The sequence below is a fragment of the Podarcis liolepis genome (genome assembly GCF_965112155.1).
Source record: "Podarcis liolepis genome assembly, chromosome: 4".
In the NCBI taxonomy this organism is placed as follows: Eukaryota; Metazoa; Chordata; class Lepidosauria; order Squamata; family Lacertidae; genus Podarcis; species Podarcis liolepis.
This window is the reverse complement of record NC_139558.1, coordinates 81,305,813-81,329,768: the sequence shown is the minus strand read 5'-3', so window position 1 is coordinate 81,329,768 and position 23,956 is coordinate 81,305,813. Positions and strand designations below refer to the sequence as shown.

At 41.0% G+C, this 23,956-nt stretch overlaps 2 long non-coding RNA genes across 3 annotated transcripts in view; both read left to right on the top strand.

Moving 5' to 3' along the window:
* LOC310704936 overlaps positions 1-23,956 on the top strand; it is a 48,243-nt gene that overhangs the window by 9,325 nt on the left and 14,962 nt on the right. The gene's annotated exons all lie outside the window — the stretch shown is intronic.
* Positions 986-23,956, top strand: LOC310704957. The gene is made up of 6 exons (XR_014525119.1): positions 986-1,745; positions 5,935-5,994; positions 8,603-8,785; positions 13,919-14,052; positions 16,716-16,803; positions 19,850-23,956. It is a non-coding gene; the product is annotated as an uncharacterized lncRNA (long non-coding RNA).

The window sequence follows — 23,956 nt, the reverse complement described above, 5'->3', positions numbered from 1 at the left end:
TATAATCAAGCTGTCACAGAAGAAAGAAAGCAGGGGGAAGACACAGAATTGGGCCTAGGTGTTGGGGCATCTCACATGGGACGCTTGTCTTTATGCCCCCTTCCTTTAAACATGTTACTCTGAAAGCTGTGCACATGACGCAGACCTGAGACTTGGTCAGTGACGCAAAGAAACTTTAATCCCAGCCAGTGGGATTAAAACCCATCCAAATTGCACTTTTCATTGTAGAACTAACACATGAGGAGCAAATTGAGAACAGTGGTAATGATGATGATGATGATGATGATGATAATAATAATAATAATTTATTTATACCCTGCCCTTCCTGGTTCAAAAACTGGGCTCAGGGCAGCTAACAACAAATTTAAAACACTTTAGAACAATTATAAAAGCAGCATAAAATACGGTATAAAAACATGAATAACAATAAAATTCAAGAATCAAAAATCAATCAGATAATCCCCTGGGCTATCTGGCTGAATTGGTCCTACTTGGGCCAGCGAGGAGGCCAGGGGAGAATTATCTGTGGGGTCTCAGAGCGGGTGATCTTCATAAAAGGGGAGGGGGAGGGAAGAGAAGGGAAATAAAAGATCAGGCTGAATTCAAATTAAAGGCCAGGCGGAATAGCTCTGTCTTACAGGCCCAACAGAAGGAGGTTAAATCCTGAAGGGCCCTAGTCTCATGGGACAGAGCATTCCACCAGGTCGGAGCCATCACTGAAAAGGCCCAGGCCCTGGTGCAGGACAGTCTAACTTCCTTAGGGCCTAGGACCTCTAAACTATGGTTATGCATGGACCTTAAGATCCTCTGCGGGGCATACCAGGAGAGGCGGTCCCATAAATATTCTCCCATAGAGAACCAAATGCAGCCCTCTGAGCCTTTCTACCTGACACTTGGGACTCCTCCATGTCCCACCCCTTCCCCACCCTCTGCCCAGGCTGTACCTCTTACAAGCCCTGCTTTGCAGCCCCCCCTGTAGTGCTTTTTCCTGGCTGGAATGGGCCCTTGGCCCTTTTGCTTGCTTGGCTGGAGAATCGAGAAGTAAACATGTACAAAAGTAAACATTTGACCACCTACTTTTGCTCCTGGCCCCACCTTCTGCTGGTTGGCAGCTCCCTGAAGGTGGCCCAGAAGGCAATGTGGCCCTTGCCCCCCATTCCAACCCAGAACATAGTCTTTCAAGGATATTTTCACTGGCATGGTAGTAAACAGTGTCCCCAAATTTCAGGCACCTACAATCTAGAGCAGGGTTTCCGAAACGCGGGTCTCCAGCTGTTTTTTGGACTACAACTAGCAAGACCAGCGGTCAGGGATGATGGTAATTGTAGTCTGAAAACAGCTGGAGACCCAACACTGATCTAGAGGTCCCCCACTACACAAAAAGCGCCCAAAATATTCCCCAAATTTCCAACAGAATCTCTGTACATGGGGCATTTTCACCCTAGCCAATGTAACATGCTGAGGTATAAACAGTTTCCAGCTAAACTGATTGAGAGACGCAGATTTAAAAGCCCGGGATAAAAACAAGTCCCAAGAAATATGAAGTGTTGTTAGTTTGCCTACTGCCTTATTGCTTGCTCTGAGGTGAGATTTGAAGGAAGGCAGAGCAGTAGCACCCAACAGGGAATCCAAGCATAAAGGGCAGCCAAGGAGAATAGGTGGAGTCATGAAAATGGACAGGAAATTTTGGGAGGATGAAGGCAGGGGCTGACACAACCACAGCCTGTGCTGAAATCTTTTGAAAGGTATGAGCTTGGGCACTGTGGTTCTGCTGCAGAGTTGGCACTTAGAAGAGAGAAGCACATACAGTTTTACGCAGTGCTGTTTTTCTAGAAAAATAATTCACCATGACTGCCTCCCTTGTTCTCTTAAGAATGGCAATGGCGCCCACCTGAGAGGTGCTGGAACTTGAGTTCCAGCTGAAAAAGGCCCTGGTTTTTATGGGGTTGTAACTGAAGGAAAGGTAGGAAAGTCAGGTTCTGTCAGTGGACCTGGTGAGGACTAACTTCCATTCGCCCCCCCCCCCTTTCTGCAACCATTTCTCATGGTGGCTATTCTACCGGGATATTCTGTAACTTTATCATTAAACAGTATGGTACTCCAAACAGGCTGTAGGTTTGAAAAACCAACAGTAGCCTCTGGAGAGCTCCTCTGCTACCTTGTAGGTTTACCTAGTCTCCTACTGAGGGCAGCCTTCTTTATTTCCCACAGTGCCCCAAAGAATGTGACTACATTTTAGGGGGGGCGTATTAAAATGGCAGTTCTCTGACTCAACCACTATGATGGATGTCATGTGCTGATGTTGGGCCTGACAGTCTGAAAGTGTTTTATTTATATGTTTATTGCTCCATTCCATTCATGAATCACTTCCTATGAGGCATCTTGAAGTGACAAGCAACAACAAAATACACGATCAACACTGGAAACGTATATTAAACAATTTCATATATAAAAGCAATTAAAGAATGTATGGGTTAGGTTTTGTTTTTTTTGGTATATGTTCATATAACGTGTCCCCCCCCCCTTTACACAGTTGTTTGTTTTGTTCTCTTCCTCCCCCTTTTGTATCATTTTACTTCTTTATATTTGAAAAAAATTCAATAAAATATATAAAAAAGTTTAAAAAAACAATTTCATACATAAAAGTCTGAGACAGCTGCTGACTGGGATAAAAACCTCCACTTAAAAGGCTTGTTGGGAAAGAAAGGCCTTCAACAGGTGCTGAAAAGATAATAGAAACCATGCCTGTCTGATTTGTAATGGGAGGCAGTCCAAGGGGCAGGTTCTGCCACACTAAAAGCCCTATTCCTACATGTATGGAACAGACTTCCTGATGAGATCCTGTCTTTAGGGGCAGAGTGCAGTGATCCATTGTTTATATACGGGGTGAGACAATCTTGAGTTGGTTTCTCAATATGTTTATTTTCCCCTCTTCCTTTTATTCCTTATCTATTAAACTGTAAGGCATTATTTTAAACTGTGAACTGCCTTGATCATATTTATATGAAAGCAGCCTCTAGTAAAAATAAAATAAAATAAAGGCATACATAATAGCTGGACCCAAAGGTCTACTTTAGACTTGCCCGAGGGCTCGGGAGCACACCCAATCAGATTTTTGAACTTTTCATGTTATTCAAGCAGCACACTGCTCTCCAGCTTTTTGTCACTTGAAGCAATTAAGTCTACATCATGGCTATAACTGATATTTTATTCTTTTTCTATTAAAAAGGAGAAAGAAATATCAGTTATAACAATCATGTAGACTTAATTGCTTCAAGTGACAAAGTCAAGTTCTGCCCTCCCATACTGCTGAAGTTTTATTCTTTTTCTAACTTCAGCAATGTGGGAGGCTAGAGCTTGACTCAGTTTCACCATTGGATTTTGGGTTTTCTCCGTTTGTTGGGTTACAATTGATAGGAAAGAAATTGTAACATTTATATTGAGTTCAGCTTTCTGAAAGTCCCGTCCCCCCCAATACACACACTTTTCCAATTCCACACGCTTATGCCTCTGGTGGCAGTAATTAGCTCAATGTGCTAATGAGGACCCTTGGAGGAAAGACTGACAGGACTAATTAGTGGGTGAATTTCACTTTAATAAATGTATGGGCAATTTTCTAAATGCAGATGGCCCAGTCCATCCTGGTGGGAGTTCTGCCCAGAGCCACTTCATATGGTAAGTGTCTGAGAGAAGTGGTTAATTGGTAAAATGCTACATGATACTGATTAGAAGAGAGCTAATGGCTGCCTTTGCTTCCCAATGTATTATTCATTGCCAGACAATGTGAAAACCTTGTATCCTTCAAGAGGTCCACCACAGCCAGGTATTTTCAGCAAATTGGATGGGGGTTATGAGAAGCACCTACCTGTGCAGTGACAAGAGCTCATCATGGATTTCTTGCCCCAAAAGAGACTTCCATGTTGGAAGCAGCATGGAACACATGTTCCTGTGGGCATACACATGTCCTGGGAAGCCATGGCCAGCCAAAGCTTACAAAACACACCTTCTGAGCCACCATAGAGCCACTTTATGCTGAGTCAAAGCATTGGTTCGTGTTCCCAATGTAGCCTTTCCTGATGGGTTGCATCTCACCAGCATCTCAAACAAAAGCTCTTTCCAGGGATTGTTCTAACTAGAGAATCTGGGGTTGTATCTGTCACCTTCCACAGGCAAAACAGGCATTCAGTGCTAAAGCAATGAGCCCTTTCCCTTCATAGGTAGGTAGGTAGATTTAAAAATATTAATTTTTTTCATTTTCACAATAACCTTCAAATCAAATACATTGGTTCGTAAGTTGACTTCCCAACCTCATTTCTACAGTGTTTTTACTCAAACATTTTCTACTGCGTTATATTTTTATCCGTTAAAAAAAAAAGTTTCGCTATTACAATTACTTTGTCATTTTTCATCTGCGGCTTTTATCTTGAATCCTGCCCACGATTTCATTTGACTGTAATATTCTTTTAAATAGTCCACGAAAGGCCTCCATTCTTCTATTAAAAGCTTGTCATTTTGATCTCTTAATTTCACTGTCAGCTTTGCCATTTCTGCCATAGTCCATGACTTTCAAAAGCCACTCATTCTCCTTCGTTGGAACCTTCTCTTCTTTCCATTTCTGTGCATGTACTATTCTAGATGCTGTTGTCACATACATAAATAGTTTGGGCATCATCTTTGTTACACCTGTCCCTAGAATACCTATAAGAAAGGCTTCTGGTCTTTGGGGAATAGACAACTTTTATTCTAGCTTTTATCTTTCATGACTTGGAGTTTGTTACTTAGCCTATATGTAACTGTACTGATTCTCTATTTGCCCATCTTACGGTTTTCATAGAATCATAGAACTGAAGAGATGGAAGGGACTCTGACGGTCATCCACACCAACCCCCTGCAATTGCAGGAATATTTTTTCATCTTTTAATTTTAATCTGTTATATTATATAATTGTCTTGCTTTATATACTTTATATATAAAATAACAAATCTTTTAATAAAAGTACATAGGCAGGGACACATAAGAGCATGCTCTGTTATCAATCTCAATCTGGATTTCAAGCCAGGATTTCTGGGAGCTGAATAATTTTTGAGTACAGCAGCTTCTAAATATCAAATAACTTTTACTGTCGCTCCCATCGGTTTCAACGGACATGCATTTCAGGAGTGCGCAGTTGGTTGACAGATTCAGACCAAGTTTGGGTGGCTGAATTAGGGTTAGGACACATGTACTGCATATTGCGCAAGGATTTATGACGCCTATTTGCACCCTCCTTGTTAACCCCTTACAGAGGGTCAGTCTTCAGCATCTTGTTGGTCACTGTGAGAACAAGGAGGCAGGACTAGATGGCCCATTGGCAGGAGCAACCAGTGGGGCTGAACAGGTGGGGCTCCCCCCTTCCAGAGGTGCTGGGTTCCTGCTGCTTCCTGAGAGGGGACTCTCTCTCTTCTCCATCTTGTCCTCTTTTTAATAAACAGAAACAAATACCCAGCAGAAACCACATCGTAAAATTATTGAAGTAAGGGTATTGTTGCCCTGTTTCAGCATTTCTTTGCTATTTAGACAGCACAAGAGCTGTACTTGTACGCCACAGAAAAAACATGCAGGCTTTCCCCAGATTAATGAATAAATTAAAACCGTTGCCAACCTGTGGGACTAAATTCAGGCCTGGTGTAAGAGGCTGCGGCCCCTGTGTCATAGGACTCACTTAGGCACCTAGAGCTCAGCTCGGACCACGGTCTCTTTATTTTATAATAAATTACCACATGGATCATCAAATTTGATATTCTCTCATAAAGGTTTAATTAAGAAAAAAAAGCCCAATCCCCTGACACAGAAAGCCTCTGACTAATAGTACTAATAAAATGCTCTGAAATGTTTGATAGAGCTTTCACATACTAATTGGCTTTCATTAACTTTAACACTGGCTGAACTGATCAGAGGAGCGCTGGCTGGGCTCACATACTCCAGTAACTGCTGCTGCTGCAGATTATTATTATAGTAAGTATAAAAGGGAAAGGCAGATGTCCCATTTTTCATATTTGGGTCTGTAAGCAGGCGTTTCTCCAACTCTGGTTTGCCAGTGAGCCTTGGATATTTTGTTTTCCACACTAATTTCTGGGTTTGGCTCACTTGCCTAATCAGGTAGGGGAAATTTTTGGCCTGCCAGATATTGCTGAACTACAACTTCCACCATTCCTGGCCAATGGAAATTATAGTTCAGCAACATTTGGAGGGTCAAAAAATTCCCCATACCTGATCTAAATGATGAATTTCCAAATTCTTAAGTCTGGGAAGGGGCAAAGGGAATACACTTATATTGGAAGCAGGTCTCACCAATCTTTTGGAATTTTGAGGAACTGCTGTGGGCACCAGTCACAGAATGATTGTTGCGAGGGAAAAGACATAAAACAAAATTTCTGCCATGGAGGATTACACAAAATGGCGTTCTTTCTCTTAGCTGGGGCTAGCCAGATATCCTCAGAAGCTCGCAGAACAAGGCACGACGACAATGGCCACCCATTGTTGGTCACCTATGGCATCTGGTGGTCAGAGGAACATAGAAAGTTGCGCTTATACTGAATCAGTATAACTCATTATTTGGTACACAGATTGGCAGTGGCTCTCTAAGGTTTCAAGCAGGGGCCTCTCCTAGCCTCACATAGAGATACTGGAGATAAAATCTGGGATCTTTGCTTGTGACCTATGGACCTTTTATATTCAGTGTACTCAGAAGTACACTGCTTCTGACCACACGCACAAACAAACATGCATTTCCTTTCTCCTCTTATACATGCATTTATCTATATATATATATATACATAAAGGCAAGGCAAGGCAAGAAATTTGTGAACAGACCTGTGCATCTTATGATTGGGCCTGACACCAACAGACCGAATATGCAGGCAGGTTCTAGTGCCCCAGAGCCATGACTACCACTGCTGGTGTTGCAACATGGCAGCCCAGCAGTGGCACTCAGCAGGTCTCTTTTGACAGCAGCAGTAGTGTATCTTGACAGATTTACGCAGCCGTTTTCACACACACTTGTCTTAATCTTGGGATAAAGTCATCCTAGTGGTGCAGCAATAAAACTGCTAGTACATTTGCAAAGCTAAGCAGGGCCTAGTCTGGTTTCAAATTGGATGGGGGACCTCATGTTAAGATTCTGGCATTACATTCTCATGTTCTCTGGGCTCACATTGCAGACTAAGCCTCAATTGTGTGCAGCTGGCATAAACTTAGTGGAAAGCTGAACGGCCAAAAGACATACTGCAGTGTGAAAGGGATGTTAGAAATCAGAAGAGAAGGGTTACAGTTCTAATCAGTAAAACTACTGCAACAAACCTCATGTGTGGATACATCCTTAGTTTCTTTTATGGAGACCAGCTGTGTTAATCACTCCTTAGTTAGTATGATCAGATTGAGGCTCTTGTGTGATGGGCCCAGTCTCCAGAGGGGAATGCTTTTGCACTCTTGGCTTGATGATTTCATTGCATTGTCCTAGCTACGTCCTGCACACATGACTTGTGCCATCAGTTTCCACCAGGCAGGCCTCCAGCAGCCTCGTTGCTTTAGCACGCCATACTAAAGCCATTGTAAAACCATATAGTCAGTACTGGAGTGGAGTGCCTACCAGGCTCTTGCGGACAGCAGCTTGCCAACAGCACTGGTATCTTAATTAGGCTGGCCCCTCTTCTGGCATATTTGTGCCAGGGCAGGGGCTGGCATAATTAGCATGCTGGCACCAGTGGGCCCAGAGCTTTATGCTGGCATATGGACCCAGAGCTGAGGTGAGCACCAGTGCCAGGCAAGGAGTTTGCCTGACAGCTAGAAAGCCACAGGGAATAGGAACCAAGAGGGGGAAACAGGTTCCAGTGGTGGCGAATCCATTACAGCAGATTGCACAGGGTCTTCCAAAATGGGCTTGCTCTTGAGGCAGAGACTGCAGCTTTGATTCAGAGATGCTCTAGGTTGTGCTAGCCACCGTGTTCCAGACTAGTCTTCTGACCTGGTGCGCTCTAGGTGTTTGGGGCCAAAATTTTGGCTAAGGCTGATGGGAGTTATAGTGCAACACATCTGGGGGGTGTTAGGTTGACAATAGCAAAATTAGTCGTTAATGTAAATTATCCTGCTTCAAAATGTGGTAACATAGCGCTTTTGCATTTGGGTTCCCTGATGCTTGTTCTGCTAAATGGGGCCAAGGACCTCTCTCTGCCCCTACATTCCTCCCTGACAACCCCAAAATCCTGGGGGAGAGGGAAGCTGGACAGGGTGGAAAAAGACACTCCAGCTCTATCTAACAGGCACCAAAGCCAATTCTCATCCTGAGGAATTTAAAATTGCTTTGATGCCCTGTTTGCATTGGAGATAGGACATTGAAAATATGCCAAACACCTGTAGAGATTCAGCCCATATAATCCTTGCAAAAGCCCAACGTGCATTCAGAGAAACAAAAGGGATATGTGGGAGATTGCAGTAAAATTCAACAATGCATATTCTTGCTAGTTAATAAGTTTAGGGGCTAATGACCACAGAGCTGATAGGCCTTAGAAATGTAATTCGTAGAGAGGGCTCTGTGTGATGTCATTTCCTCTCCTCTCTTGAGCAGGAAGAATCAAAGAAGCGTTTCCTGTTCCTCCCCCCTCTCTCTTCCTTCGACCAGCAATGGGTGCAGCTACGCCTTCCACTTGCTCTGGCTCAGGCACATGTCTGAGACTGTTTTTACTTTAAATATATGTATTTTACCTGCATAGTTTTTCCTGCTGCTGTAGCTGAGAACCAATGCAAGATTGTGAGTAAGCAAATCGTATTATAAACTTACTTCCCAGTCTGTTGTCTGAATCTTCGTTAAACAGGGTAAGGAAAAGGTCAGTCAGCTTGCTTCGTTTTCAGAATTTGGCCAGCGGTAAAAGTCATTTAGAGGCTGGTGTCAGCAACAATGTCTCTTGAGTCTTCAGAAACTGTTGACAAGCACCATTAAGACCCCAATGTAAACATCAGCATTTCCATATATAATAAGATCCCCTTGATCAAGGCAACAATTTCATTTTAAAGTTCATCCTGCCTCTGGTTTTTCTGTCCAATTCATGTCTAATCCTACTATACCAGCTACTAAGAGGTTTTGAAAGCATTCTGAGTGAATGGGTGGCAACGTAAAATTAAACAAGTGCAGAAGCTGAAAGAAAGTGAAGCTGTATCCCTGACAGAGAGGAGCAGGAATAGATCACTTTCTAACAGAGCTAAGGCAAAAACTTCAAGATTGTGAATTTGAAGCTGTAGGAAACGTCATGTTAAGAAACGAGGCTGCCCTGTTCTTGTTTAAAATCTAAAACAGCTTATCTTGTATTCCTTGAGGAGATTTCACCCCTCCCATATCCAAGAATCTGCTGATGACTCTGGTGATTTTCCAGAGAGGAGGGGCGGTGTTCTGCTCTCTACTTATTCCGCTCCAGCCTAACATTAGTCAGTCAGTCAGTCAGTGTGTCGGAGAGAGAGAGACTGAGTGTTAGAGATCGTGTGTATAGATAAGGTTGCTGCTAAGAGCAGCTGCAGACACTCAGTGAAGTTCAGCATTCATTTATGTTTAGACCTCATTAGCTCTGTATATAGTTGTGTAAAATAGTTGTAGATAGAATAAAGAAGATATTCTACAGAGCTGCTCTCCGAGTCGTTTATGCTCTGCTATACTCTGCTGTGCGACGGCTGTCTTCTTGGAGTGAATCGGGTGCTCACAACTCTAAGCTGTGAGTCCACAGCACTTTGACCTGTTCCTGTGCAGAAGCTGGTCTCTGGAAGTGCTACCCAGCTCGCCTAGCCCAGTCGGGGCTGAGGTGGATGAGTCCAGTCGGTGGCACTGGCTCAAGGGCGATGCTGACATTCCTTTCTTTGAATTTGTGCCAAATTTTTAAAACCTTTATGTAAAGGCAATACTAGAACTTTAACAGCTGAGTCCTCATCTCTTATTACTGTGTTTGGCTTTTTTTAAGCTGGGCTGTGTCTAAAACTTGCCATTTAGGTTTTCAAACATTTTTTGTAAATTTAGTATTGGAAACTGTACCTTTGAGTCCTTAATCCTTTATTACTGCGCTTTGCTTCACCTAGGTTGAGCTAGGATTATAATACTTAAGAATTTTTGGGACTTTTAACCCCCTTTTTTGAATTTTGGTCATTTAAGGTTTATGATTTTTCTATTTCCTTCTGAGGAAACTGAATAGCTTAGTGAAATGAGGTTTGTAGCCGGCATCCCGTTAAGGCTTTGTACAATTCTAGGTTTTCCTAATTTTTCTCTTAAACTTTTTGATTTTTATTATTTAGTTTATTTCTCTAAGATAATATTTCTAGTCAATTACTTCTCGTTTCAGGGATTTTCACGGTATTTCATTTGTTTTGTGTAAAGTCCCCCAAAAGATAGCAGCACAGCACAGAATAAACAGGGTGTGGACACATTCGCAAGCCTAGAGTATGCCCAGCCTGAGGTGCCATGCGTCACAAGGGCTCATTTCGCCCAGATGTGCACAAGAGAGAGAAAAGAAGCAACTCCAAAATTGGAGAAGGAAGGTACACTGTTGGAGAAGTGTGGTATGCTACTATAGATGTTGTGGGGGTGCTTGAAGCTAGATAATGGATCTGAGGTGATGCCAGACAATTTTTGCAGTGAACCTGCAAGGTGTGCGCAAAGAGATTGCACTAGTGGCTTTGGAAAGCGTCAGAATTAACTAAAGGGTGCGATGATAGCACAGCTGGGCTGAACAAAGCAGATCTTAGCACGGGTGAATCTGTGTGTTGTGTTGAGCTCCCTTTGGCTCAAGAACTTATCTCTTAAAGGGCAGTGACCACAACTTCCCTGACTATTATGACAGTCTTCACTTGCAGAGCACGAGACACCGTGTGAACCTTGGCTTTCGATGCTGGATATCTTTGAAATACCTTGTGACCTAAGAAGAACCCGAAAGCTATTGTACTAGTATCTTAAGATAGACTTGCTTTGGCAAAGATATTTGCCGCAGTGCCCTGTGTTTCTCTGTGTGTGTGAACAATTAGATTGTTGAATAAAGCACCTCATGTGTGTGTTGCTTTAGGTGAAGCATTTGATTTGCACTTTGTTCCTCGTTCTACTTTGTATTCCCTTAAACTTGGACAATCTTGGCCTGTGTGGTACTGTTATTGTTGCCTGGAGAACGTCTACTCCCCACTCTCTTTAGGACTTAAAAGGATGGGAACTGCCTCCTAATTGCCCAATTAGTCCTAATGCCACGTAGTGTTGACTATTTAGTTACCACGTATTGTGTACAGAACTAATTGTGTGAAAGCCAAATGAATAGGAAGGAAACAAACAAGCTACTAGAAAATAATTACATGGAGTGTTTCTTTTTAGTACCTCTAGAGCAGATTTCATTATAGTCAACAGCTTCTAAAGCTGCTCGAAATAGCAGTATTTGTCATTTTCATAGAAACTTGATAATGACATTAATTTATCTTAATGGTCTGTTCTATTGTTATAAATAGTAAAATTAGCTCAAATTGTCTTGCTTTTGCTGGTTTTGGATAGCTCCAAAGGGCCCCACAACAGCAGATGAGTAGGTAATTTGGTGTGCTTGACAGACTTCCAATAATTTGTTATGTGGAACATGAGTAATGTTAGTGCCATTAATGTTCATTTTCCTCTAAATTCATTACTGCCCTTTTCCCTTTTATCTTTTTTAATGTCTGGGCCATTTTTCTATATTTCAAGTGGCTGCACCAAGCCTATTCATATTCCGCTGTAGTAGCTATTAACATTCTGAACATAGCGAACATCAGGTAGAAAAACAACTCTTTATGAAATGATGAGTTTGGTGGCTATTTATGACCCAAAGCAGGTAAAACAAGGTGGTATTAAACAATGGTCATAATTAAGTCAAATCTAATTGCAAAGAAATTTAAATGTTGTCATGTTTCTTGCAAAGATTAAGAAAACAAAATGCTTCATGAAATGTCTAGGAAAGTGCAAATGCTTTTTAATATATAATAATCACCGCAACAACAAGAAGGGGAGGGGGGAACCCACCAGCACAACCTATTTCCCCGAGTATCATCTGTGTTTAAAGTTCACAAGATATTTTCATCCAAAGTGATAGCTGAATACACAGGATGTTCTACTGCATTTAATTCTTATTAGCCCTGGGAAATGGTCCTTTTGATTGAGGTTTGTTGACATGATTATCATCTAAACAAATGAGAGAGCATTTATAAGGGTAAAAATGAGTATTTGTAAATGTGTTTACTTTTCGATTGTGGTTGCCCTCAATTCCTGCCTCTTTTACTTCCCATGATGCTGTGCCTGGGTTTTGTACTGCTATTGAGATGAGGTATAATATTTTGCTTTATGAAGTCTCACTAAGATAAATACAGCATGAGCGAGTTGCACTGTATGCTGGTGTATCTGAAGAAGTGTGCAAGCACACGAAAGCTTATAACCACAACAAACTTAGTTGGTCTCTAAGGTGTGACTGCACAATTTATTTATTTATTTTATTTATTTCGACTGCGTCAGACCAACACAGCTACCTACCTGAGTGTACACCAAATTCAGTTGTCAGTCTCAAGACAATGTGATATAATAAGAGAATGCCTCTGGACATGTGGAAAGTTTATTTTTACCCCCTGAAAGATAATAGCCTATTACACACATTTGTGATAAAGGATCAAGGCTTCTAGGAAACGAAGTGTTATTTCTAAGCATGCTGAGATTAACTTTCACTGAGAAAAATGAAGTGTTCACATTTACAAAGGAATTTTGGATTGGCTTGAAACCCTCCTTGTCTTTTTGTGGACCATTTTTCAGTGGTATTTTGGGATGGGAGGTGATATTTGGGAGAGCTAAACCAGCTTGTAGCGGTGGAAACAGAATTCTGTGGGTTAATGAGGGCTGCCAGGGGCTGCCCCCAGAACTGTCATTGGATTAGTTCTACATAATGATATATACCGTGTATAAGACGAGGGTGTTTTTTTTACTGTAAAATAATGTTTAAAAACTGGGGGCGTCGTATACGGTAAATAGGAGTGTGATTGGTTGCTGCGTCAAGGGCTGTTTTGGATTGGCTCCCGCAATTTGCCTTACAATTTCCTGTGCTGCTGTTTATTGGACTGATTTTCAGCGTGCGGTCGTAGCTGTCGGGTTAGTGATTTACTGCATTCCTCCCCCAAAATCATGAACAACCTCTGGCAATCCTCCCAACAACTTTGGGCCATTTTCTTAAATTTGAGTCCCCGCAAATAGGGGGCATTTTATACATAGGGCCGTGTTATACACAGAAAAGTATGGTAATAATCTTAGAAAGGGAGCTGTGGGAACATTGCCCGGACAAATGCTGTGGCTGCCACTTCAAAACAGGCAGCAGCAAGACAACAGCAAAAGGAGGGACACTCTCTCTCCCCACCCCTATTGCAGCTCTAGATTTTGTTGAGAAGTTCTCCCACCTTGGACCTGACTCAGAGAAAGGTAGTTGCATTTTACGTCCCATTAAACTGAATGGAACAGGTTCGTGGCAACTAAGTTGATTTTCATTGGGAGGTAAGGCCCTTTCACATATCATACAAATGATCCCTCACCAGGGAGCTGCAGCCAATCTTATTTCACACATTTGAGATATATTAATAATTTGCCCTTCATTGGTGCAGATGCTAGGGCAGCGTACAGAACACAAAAATAAGAACAACCCCTCCAAATCAAAAAATAAGCAACAAGACTTACAAAATACACAAAATTCATTTTAGGTATAAACCTAAAAAAACAAAAAACATAGTCAAGGCCCTCAAGCATGACTAACTTCTTCAGGTCGGGAGTCTTGAATGCATAGCTATATGTGCTGTTAACAAACTCAATTTCTCAAATGTTATGCATTCAGTTTCTGTTTCCAAGTATAAGAAAAAGTTTCTTTTACAGGTACCTCAGTTTGCGAACTTAATCTGTTCCGGAAATCTGTTCTTAAACCGAAATCGTTCTTAAACCGAGGGGCGCTTTCCCTAATGAGGCCTCCAACCACCCTTCCACCGTTCAGATTCTGTTCTTAGACCGAGGTAAAGTTCTCAAACCGGGACACTACTTCTGGTTTTTCAGAGTTCGTAAATTGAATTGTTCGTAAACAGGACTGTTCTTAAACCGAGGTACCACTGTATAAGATTAATGCCATGAGAAAAACAGTGACTTGATATTCTTTTTCAACGAGGTAACATATATTAGTTTTCTTCTGTAGTCCCACGCATAGTAGCAAAGTATGCTGATCACATTTGGTTAATTAAATATTTTCACACATGCTTGGAGATAGAAATGGAAAGTTATTAGTTTGAGGGTTTGTTTTTAAAATGGTGTCAAAATATGCTAGCTTTCAGTCTTTGTTTCTCAACAGCACCTTCCTTCCTTGCATAAGAAGGGGGGGGGGGAGGAAAAAAACACAGCAAGCATTCATTTCTAAGATCATGCTATTTTGTGGCTTTGTGTAAGGAGCACCATAATCAATATCCTAATCAAAATATACTCGGGCATGGATTGTTCTTTGTATTTTATTTTTTTATTTTTTTAATATGGAAGATAATGTTTTTGTAATGCAGGGTATCAGTGATAACAGTTCATAAATATTTATCCTAATAACGTAAATGCATCCACCTGCCTTCATTTATAAAATAATAGCCTTTGAGAGTAAGGCACAAACCTTATTCCATTTAACTGACTTTCCCTGCAGTCCATTAGACTCGGCTGTGTATTCTGCTAAGGAAGCTGCAGCGTGTCAGCAGCCCATAATGGTTCATGGAAGATAAATGGAATTAGGCAATTGAATAATTACAGGGGCACTCTCTATAGCGCTATAAGTAAAGGTCTGTCAGCATTTCCATTAGGAAATCCAGTCCCCCAGCTTCAGCAGCATATATCTGTAAAGTTTGACTGGGGACAAAATTCAACAAACAGAAACTCATGGGGGGGGGGGAGATATATTTCCATGTTTGCTTCAAAACCTGGTGACTAACTTCTAAAAAGTGCTCAAGTGACGCCTCAGCACACACAGAGCCTCTACTTGCACACCATAATGAGCAGAGTTGTTTGCAATTAATATGCCATAAATCAGCACGTTAAAGCTGCAATCCTTTGGGTCCTACCTCCAAGGAAACATAAATAGGATTGTAATCCTAAACACTCTTAAGGATGTGGTAAAGGTAAAGGGACCCCTGACCATTAGGTACAGTCGTCGCCGACTCTGGGGTTGCGGCGCTCATTTCGCTTTATTGGCTGAGGGAGCTGGCGTTCAGCTTCCGGGTCATGTGGCCAGCATGACTAAGCTGCTTCTGGCGAACCAGAGCAGCGCACGGAAATGCCGTTTATCTTCCCGCTGGAGCGGTACCTATTTATCTACTTGCACTTTGACGTGCTTTCAAACTGCTAGGTTGGCAGGAGCAGGGACCGAGCATTGAGAGCTCACTCTGTTGCGGGGATTTGAACCGCCAACCTTCTGATCGGCAAGTCCTAGGCTCTGTGATTTAACCCACAGCACCACCCGCGTCCCTTTAAGGATGTGGTACACACCACCATACCTTTAAACCCCCACTGGGGGTGGGGGGGGAGAAAAAAGAATCCTACAAAATCTACAGCCATTCTGTTTTGTTCTTTTTGAAAATCAGTACTGATAGAAGTTGTGTGGTTTTTTTTTTATAAAAAAAGAAGAATAGTATTATTATAACGTTATGCATTGCCTTATGCTGAAAGGTATCAGGGCTACTTAAACAAATAAATATTAAAACAATGCAGCGATAGCAACCAAAAGTGACCATACTCAGCACCCCACCCCCGAGTACACATTTCCCAGCATAAAATCATCATAAGCAATAATCAGAATTCTTTTTCTTTTTGGTAGGTGGGTGCTTTAAAGGTATGGTGGTATGTACCCATACCCTTAAGTGTGTCTAGGATTGCAATTTGTCAATTGCAATTGTTTATGTTTACTTGGAGGTAAGTCCCATAGGATTGCAGCTTTGATGTGCTACTTTACATATAAATGCAAACAGCTCATTATGGTGTTCAAGTGGAGGCTGTGTGTGCTTGTGTGTTTGTGTTGAGGGGGTATTTGAGCACTTTAAAGAAGTTAGTCACCAGGCTTTGAAGCCAACGTGGAAATATATTTGCCCTTAACTTTTATGGCCAATACAGGTTGCATGCATCATATTCAGTCATAGATGGCACAAACTTTTGTGCATCCCCTATGGGAGAAGTGGAGACACTACGGGGGATATCTCATGTGACCAAGAGAACGGCAATCAACTGGACTTTGTATATATGCCACTATGTTAAGAAACATGCTAAAATGCAGAAATCTTAGGTGCAAGATCCTAAATGCCATTAGGCGCACTCTTATTAGGCTGTCTCGTTGAACCTCATCATGCATGAAGGGAGACGTTCCCAAGTATGCAAGGTAAGGAAGATTAGACTCAAGCAGGTAATGATTGTCAAACCATTAATAATATCTTAAATTCTGGACATATCTGGGATAGATTTTGTAGAATCCCAAATAAGAGTTTGTACCGTATGAATTATTATCCCATTTGAAGCACAGAATATATCTCAAATGGCTTTAAAACCATATTGTAGTGAAATATGCAGTTTATTCCATTAACTACTCACTGAGTCAATTGGAGAAGTGCTGTTATTAATTTCAATGGAAAGCTAAAATGCAGTTCATTTTCTGTAATTGCAGGCCCATGGCCTAAAGAGACCGTAAAAGCTTTTAATCCAAGGCATTTTTAGAAGGGCATGATCAGAATTACATTTAGCATCATCATAAGGTATGTAATTATGAAAGCCTCTGTAAAACACAAATGAAAAGAGCTGCGCTTGGTATGATCTAAATCTCCAGTGTTGCAAACCAGACAGGTATCTGATGCCGAGCCCCATCTAAACACAGTTTAAAAAAGGTGGTTAGACAAACAAATATTTGCATCTCAATCCTAAATGCATTTCTTTGGAAGTACCAGGATAATTGATCACATTTGTAAGCCTCTGCCTTCATCTGAGCAGCTCAAATAAGCAAAGAGGGTTATTATATTATTATACATTTATGGATTGCATTTCACATGAGTCACAAGGTGATTTACAAACATACAATCCAATTATCCACAGTTAGCCTGTTTTATTTTCACAGCAACCTTTCGAGATGGGCTAGACTTCAAGATAGCGACTTACCCAGGAAGCACTGAACCCAGGTTTCTTTAGTCCAAGGGAAGCCATGTGGTGCCCTCAAGATGTTGTTGGGAATTGGAGTCTGACAGTCCCTGGAGAGCAACACATTGTCTATTCCTGCCTTATTCCAACAAATGGTCTAGTACATCACACTGGCCTACAGCTCTCCCCTTCTTCCTGTGATTATCCCACTATTCATTCTCTTGCCCTCTCCCTCTGGGCCCAATCAGCACCACAGACTAGGAGGAGAGGGCAAGGCGAGTGAAGGTTGTGGCTCCTTCTCCATGCTCTTGACGCTGCTCAAATACTTTGAATGGGCAGGTAAAACAGGCAGAACTTTGGGGTTTGGGCATTGGCATGCAATGCTTAATCTGGGAATAACACTTGCTTTTAAGACAAGTGGAGATTTACTCTAATTCTAAACCCTATGACTCCAATTTGGGGTAGCTCCAAAGCCACCCTCCCCCAAATGTTTTGGGCTACGACTCCCATCATCCCTGAGCAGTGGCCATGCTGCCTGCAGCTGATGGTACTCTCAGGCTTTTGGTGAGCTCCCTTGGTAAACACACATTCTAAGAATTTCGTATTGAGCAGCGACAATCCTGCATCTCAGCCGATTTGTCCAGGAACTTACATAAGTTATAAAGCAAAATGTTTATTGGTGACACACAGAATAAGAATATGCAACCGCAGTGGGGAAAAGCTCAGGAAAATCTGCACATTTACTACAGCAGTGGGGAGTAGCTCAGCAGAAACAAAGCATACAATTTCTTTGGTTTGAAGAAGAAGAGTTTGGATTTGATATCCCGTTTTATCACTACCCGAAAGAGTCTCAAAACGGCTAACAATCTTCTTTCCCTTCCTCCTCCACAACAAACACTCTGTGAGGTGAGTGAGGCTGAGAGACTTCAGAGAAGTGTGACTAGCCCAAGGTCACCCAGCAGCTGCATGTGGAGGAGCGGAGACGCGAACCCGGTTCACCAGATTATGAGTCCACCGCTCTTAATCACTACACTGCACTGGCTCCCAGTGAGAGAGTTAACTAAATAATTCTGGCCATGATTAAACTAATTCTGGCCATGATTGCAGACACACAAGAAGGAGCAAGCACACCTGGCATGAGAAGAGGCAGAAGGGCACAAAAATGGGCTAAAAAGGATGCTGGACAAAGTGGACCTTTGGTTGGATCCAAAAAGGCTCGTCTAATATTTACTTATATTGAGAATGAATGCTCTGTTTCTTCCTGGCTACATTTTACAAGAATGCACTCTCTGCATTCCTTCCGGTGGAGAGAGATTGCACCCAGGCAAGTGTAGCCTCCAAGTTTTCCTTCGTTGCTTTTGCACCAAGGCATTGAAGTGCTTTATTTTTAGCTAAAACTGCCTATGGTTGCTTAGGGAACCCGTTGTTACTCAGTGTACCTTATTTTCACAGAATCCCGCGGCTTGAGCAGCTGATACATGGATGTTCTTATGCCATTGTATTTCCTAGTGGAAATAAATTAGAATCTAGACTGGATGTTCTCCCGAGAGAAGCAATATTGAATTTTATACTTGCACTGGGCATGTGGCAGCTGCTGCTGTATGAGTTGGTGGTTGGAGTGGCAGAGAGGCTAAGGCCAAAGTCCTAAGTGGGGTTATTTGGGAGTAAATCCTACTGCAATGAATTGGGTTGCCTTCTGATGCAGTCCTTAGTTACAGAGATCATCAAGTTACTATCAGTTGTTTAGGGGGAAAGCTAGGTCTAATACAGCCTCCTCTGTGTAATGGTGGTTAGTGGCATGGTTTTGAGGATGGATTTGGGAAAGGACCAAACCACCTGGATAGCTCAGTTGGTTAGAGCATGCGGCTGATAATGCCAAGGTTGCAAGTTCGATCCCCATATGGGACAGCTGCATATTCCTGCATTGCCGGAGGTTGGACTAGATGACCCTCAGGGTCTCCTTCAACTACAGTGGCATCTTGGGTTACAGACGCTTCAGGTTACAGACTCCGCTAACCCAGTAATAGTACCTCGGGTTAAGAACTTTGCTTCAGGATGAGAACAGAAATCATGCTCTGGCGGTGCAGCAGCAGCGGGAGGCCCCATTAGCTAAAGTGGTGCTTCAGGTTAAGAACAGTTTCAGGTTAAGTACGGACCTCCGGAACGAATTAAGTACTTAACCCGAGGTACCACTGTATATGATTCTGCACACGTCCCCAGTGCTGTGGTCCTGATCCACATCACACAGCTGATGCAGTTGTTTTTAAGGTCACAAGATGAGATTGGGAGATAGGATTGCTGATCCCTTGCACCATATATTGTTTGGCCCTTTGACATGCAGTTGGGTTAAAAACAAGAGCAAGAAACCTGCGAGAACAGAGAGTGCTGTCAGGCTGCAGAATAGTGCCGTTCAGCATTCTCATCATGATTTCCCATACATCGAGTTTACTTCTTGACTGGTCAAGACAAAACCAGGGAGTGCACTGCAAGAACCAATTCTTTGCCTCATTGGGTTTTTCTGTGGCTAAATGGACCAATTTGTAGAATAAAAGTGCTCTAGATGGAAATGGTGGATAATGATAGCAGGAAACATACGAGATTGCACAGGGCATGATGAGCACTTTAAAACAACTGAGACTCACCTAACCGTTTTGTGGCCTGATTCACCAGGTAACGTAACAACATAGTCTTTCCCCAGAACAGAGACAATGCAAAAGCCAAAACCAGGCACCAGTAAAAAGGGAGAATGGGGAACAAGTATCATGAAGCAAAGAATACAGGTCAGTCCTTAAGAACTTTTCAAGCAGGAATGTAATTTGGAGTAGTGAAATAATAAACACTACTGCTTAATTTCTGGGCTAGATGCCAGGCCTGGGCCAGATGCCAAACTTATCGGCTGGAAAAGAATCTAAAGCAAAGGGCTTGTGAAGACAAAAAATGGACAATTAGAAATGATTGGACATCTTACATTTAAATAGTAGAAGGGGGAAAAGAAAGGATCAATAGCCAGGACAGCAAAATATTTGGAAATCTTGGAGTAAATAATTGAATATAATTAATTGCTCTTACTTCTGGTCTTCAGGCCTGAAGCCTGATCGTGTCTTGGATACTAGATTGAATTGAAGCAAAAGAACTTGAAAGGGAAAAACAACAATAAATACTACAAAGATAACAGAAGCGGGTAAAATTCAAGCCGAGACATTCGCATTAAACTATAAGGAAATTATTGTGACTTTAAGGCACTGTAAATAGCAGCTCGGTGAAGCAGTTGAGTTGGCTAGATGCCAATAGACAATTCCCATGAGGCAAAGCAATCCAAAATAAATTGGGGGGGGGGACACCCATCACATTGAAGTGTCCAGTGATTAACCAGAGCCCAATCAACAGAAGCAATTATGGCAAGTAGACAAGAGAAACAAAGTGGAGATGGAAGTAAGAAAAACAGGAAAAATGGAACTCAGAGGGGGAGCAAGGAGGAGTTGGGGGCGAAATCTAAAGTAAAAAGGCATCAAGAACAAGTAGATATCTTGGATAAAATAAAAGAAATGATGCAGAAAGGCAACGAGATTCTCAGAAACCAGATAGTGACAGACATTACCACTCAAATAGACAAAGCAATTTCAGAAATCAAAGTAAGATAAAGTAGATAAAGTAGAAGCAAAGATGGACCAAATCCAAGAAAGAGTGCAAAACAATGATGAAAAGATAAAGCAACATAATGTGAAAATTGAGCAATGGGAGCTGAGAATGATGAGAGTATTTCAGGAGTTTTACCAAGAGTTATATCCTGCAGGTAACAATTCTATGGGGAAGATGAAAGAATATATTGAGAGAAACCGGAAGATAAAGCTAGAAAGGAAGGATAGAGAGGTTATGGAACAACCAATTTCAGAAAAAGAAATAGAGGAAGTTATAGGGAAACTAAAAAAGGGGAAAAGCCCAGGAGCAGATGGATTGGGAACAGAATATTATAAGGTATTTTTAAAAATATTGGTTCCTAAATTAAAAGTATTATATAATTCAGTAATAGAGGTTGAGAGGATCCCACCATCATGGAACAATCAATGATTATCTTAATTCCAAAACCAAGTAAAGATTTGAAGGGCCCAGGATTGTATAGACCGATTTCCCTAATAAATCAAGATGCCAAAATATTGACTGCAATAATGGCAAAAAGGACGAATAATTTCATGTGTAAATATATAAATAAAAACCAATGTGGCTTTGTATCAGGAAGACAGATGTCTAGTTTAATAGCAAGAGTGTTGAATAAAATAGATATAATAAGAAAAAATAAATTGAAAGCTGGTATAGTAGCATTGGATATCTTTAAAGCTTTTGACAGTGTAGAATGGCCGGTGTTAAAAATAATTACAGAAAGTTTAGGATTTGGAGAACGATCTAAAGGATTACTAGATCAATTATACTTGGGGAACAAGGCATATGTCGTAGTGAACAATGGTATAACAGAACAAATAACACTAGCCCGAGATACAATACAAGGATGCCCCTTTCCCCAATTTTATTTGTATTGGTCATTGAAACTCTGCCCAATGTAATTAGAGAAGATGGAAATATAAAAGGAATAAGCAATAAAGGAAAAGAGAAAATAAGCTTATTTGCAGATGACATCTTGCAAACAATCTGTTGGAAAATATGCAGGTAATAGAACCACATTTGAATTTTTTTAGAGAAATAGCAGGGTTGCGAATTAATTGGTCCAAATCAGAGATTATGAGATTTAATTACGATGAAGATGAAAACCGAAAACTTTTGAAGGGAAAAAAATAGATATAAAATTAAGAAATGTAATAAAGTACTTGGGAATAAATATAACAAGAAACTTAGAAAATTTAGAACAAGATAATTTTAACAAATTAAAAAGGGAAATTAAGGGAAAACTGGAGGAATATAATAAAATTAAGCTTTCATGGTTTGGAAGAATAGCGATAATTAAAATGAAAATTTTGTCTAGAATATATTTTTTATTTATAATATTACCAATTAAGATATCGGAGACAGAGATAAAGGGTTGGCAAAGTATGATTAATAAATTTTGTAATGGGGATCAGAAACCCAGAATTAATAAAAGAAGATGGTCTTAATCCCAGAAAATAGGTGGACTAGGTTTCCACAACATAAAGTTATATAGCAAATAAGTTAAGATATATTATAGATGGGATAACACAACAAGGAGAGTTAGCATGGTTAAAGAGTGGTACACAGAAAATGAAGGAGAAATTAGTGAATATATTTTCTGTCAAACAGAATAGGCATTGGTGGCAGAATATTGAAAATCCCTTATTAAGAAACATCATTGAGATATGGGCAAAATATAAAGGAAAACCGATACCGGTAAATTCCCCACTAACCCCGGTGGTGATGATAGAAGATTTCCCAGTAAATTTTAAAAAGGACATTGAAAAAGAAGTGAAAGAGAAGAAAATACTTGAAATAAAGGAATGGGTGGAGAAAATGAGAAGCAAAGAACAAATAATAGAAGCTCTAACAGGAAGTAAAATAACTTGCTTTAACTGTATACAACTGGAGCAATGGACAAAGAAGTTGTTAAGGGAAAACAAGAAATGCAAAGTGTTGTCATTTTGGGAGGTTGGATAGTTATAATGGAATGGTCTTGGGGGTGGGGTGCACATTTTTATTTCTATTTATTTATTAATATAAATAAATTAAATTAATGTAAATGAATATAATATTTTAAGGGAGAATGGGTTTTTAAAAAATCTCCAGTCCTTCAGTTTATATATGACACTGTTGAATCTCATCATTTAAGACGGAAGGCACAGCAGAACAAACCCAATCATATAGACTACAACACTATAAAGGAAGGAAATTTGTCTATGTATCAGCAGGGCAAGGGAGGGAGAACCCACACCAAACTAGTTTTCATTACTAAAGATCATGAATAATAGCAGTAGCTCCCCTGAACGGGAAGTCTAGCTGCATTGCTTGCAATTACTAGATCAAGCATTCAGAGGAAGGAACACTTTGGTTTTGTCTGTGTAAGAGGACGTTTTACTGGGTCAACCCAGTCAAATGGGCGGAAGAAGAAGAAGAAGAAATAATAATGAATTCAGTACGATGCCCCCGTTTCACATAGAATGTATCAGGTGGAGCAGGTATGCTTCCTCACCTGTTAGGCTTTATCGTAGCCTGCAGTGAAATGTAATACACCTTTATTTGCAAAGTGTTGCATTAAACCTGAAAGGTTACTTCACCACACCCACAAGCTTTTGGGAAGTTGATGGGATGACACTCATTCACCCTAGTTAATGGCTATGGATTTTTTGGAATATGAGTGAAAGTCAGTACACCAGCGGCTGCAAAAATAGAAGAAAGGATCAAGATCGGAATTGCTGTATTTGGATTATATATGAGACTATGCGCAGGACCTAGAAATAATTATCTCTGGACGATCAGTACACGGGAAGTCACCGAATTGTTTAATTTGGAATGTATAATTGGCTTTATAAATTGTATTATGATTTGGTATGATTTGGCATTGTAATAATGTGGCCCATATTGAAGTGTTATTAATGAAAAATTTAAAAATATATATTAAAAAAGAGGGCTTTACCCTGTTCTCAAACCTTGGTGCCTCCATACCTGCCCATAATGGCTGTGCAACGGTGATACCTTGTCATTCCATGTAATTGTTGTACTGGCTTTGTTTCATCCACAGCCATGATGTACCCTCTCACTTGCCTGCTGCCAAGCCAGATATTTACTGTGGACAAGGGATCCTGAGGTGCACCATGC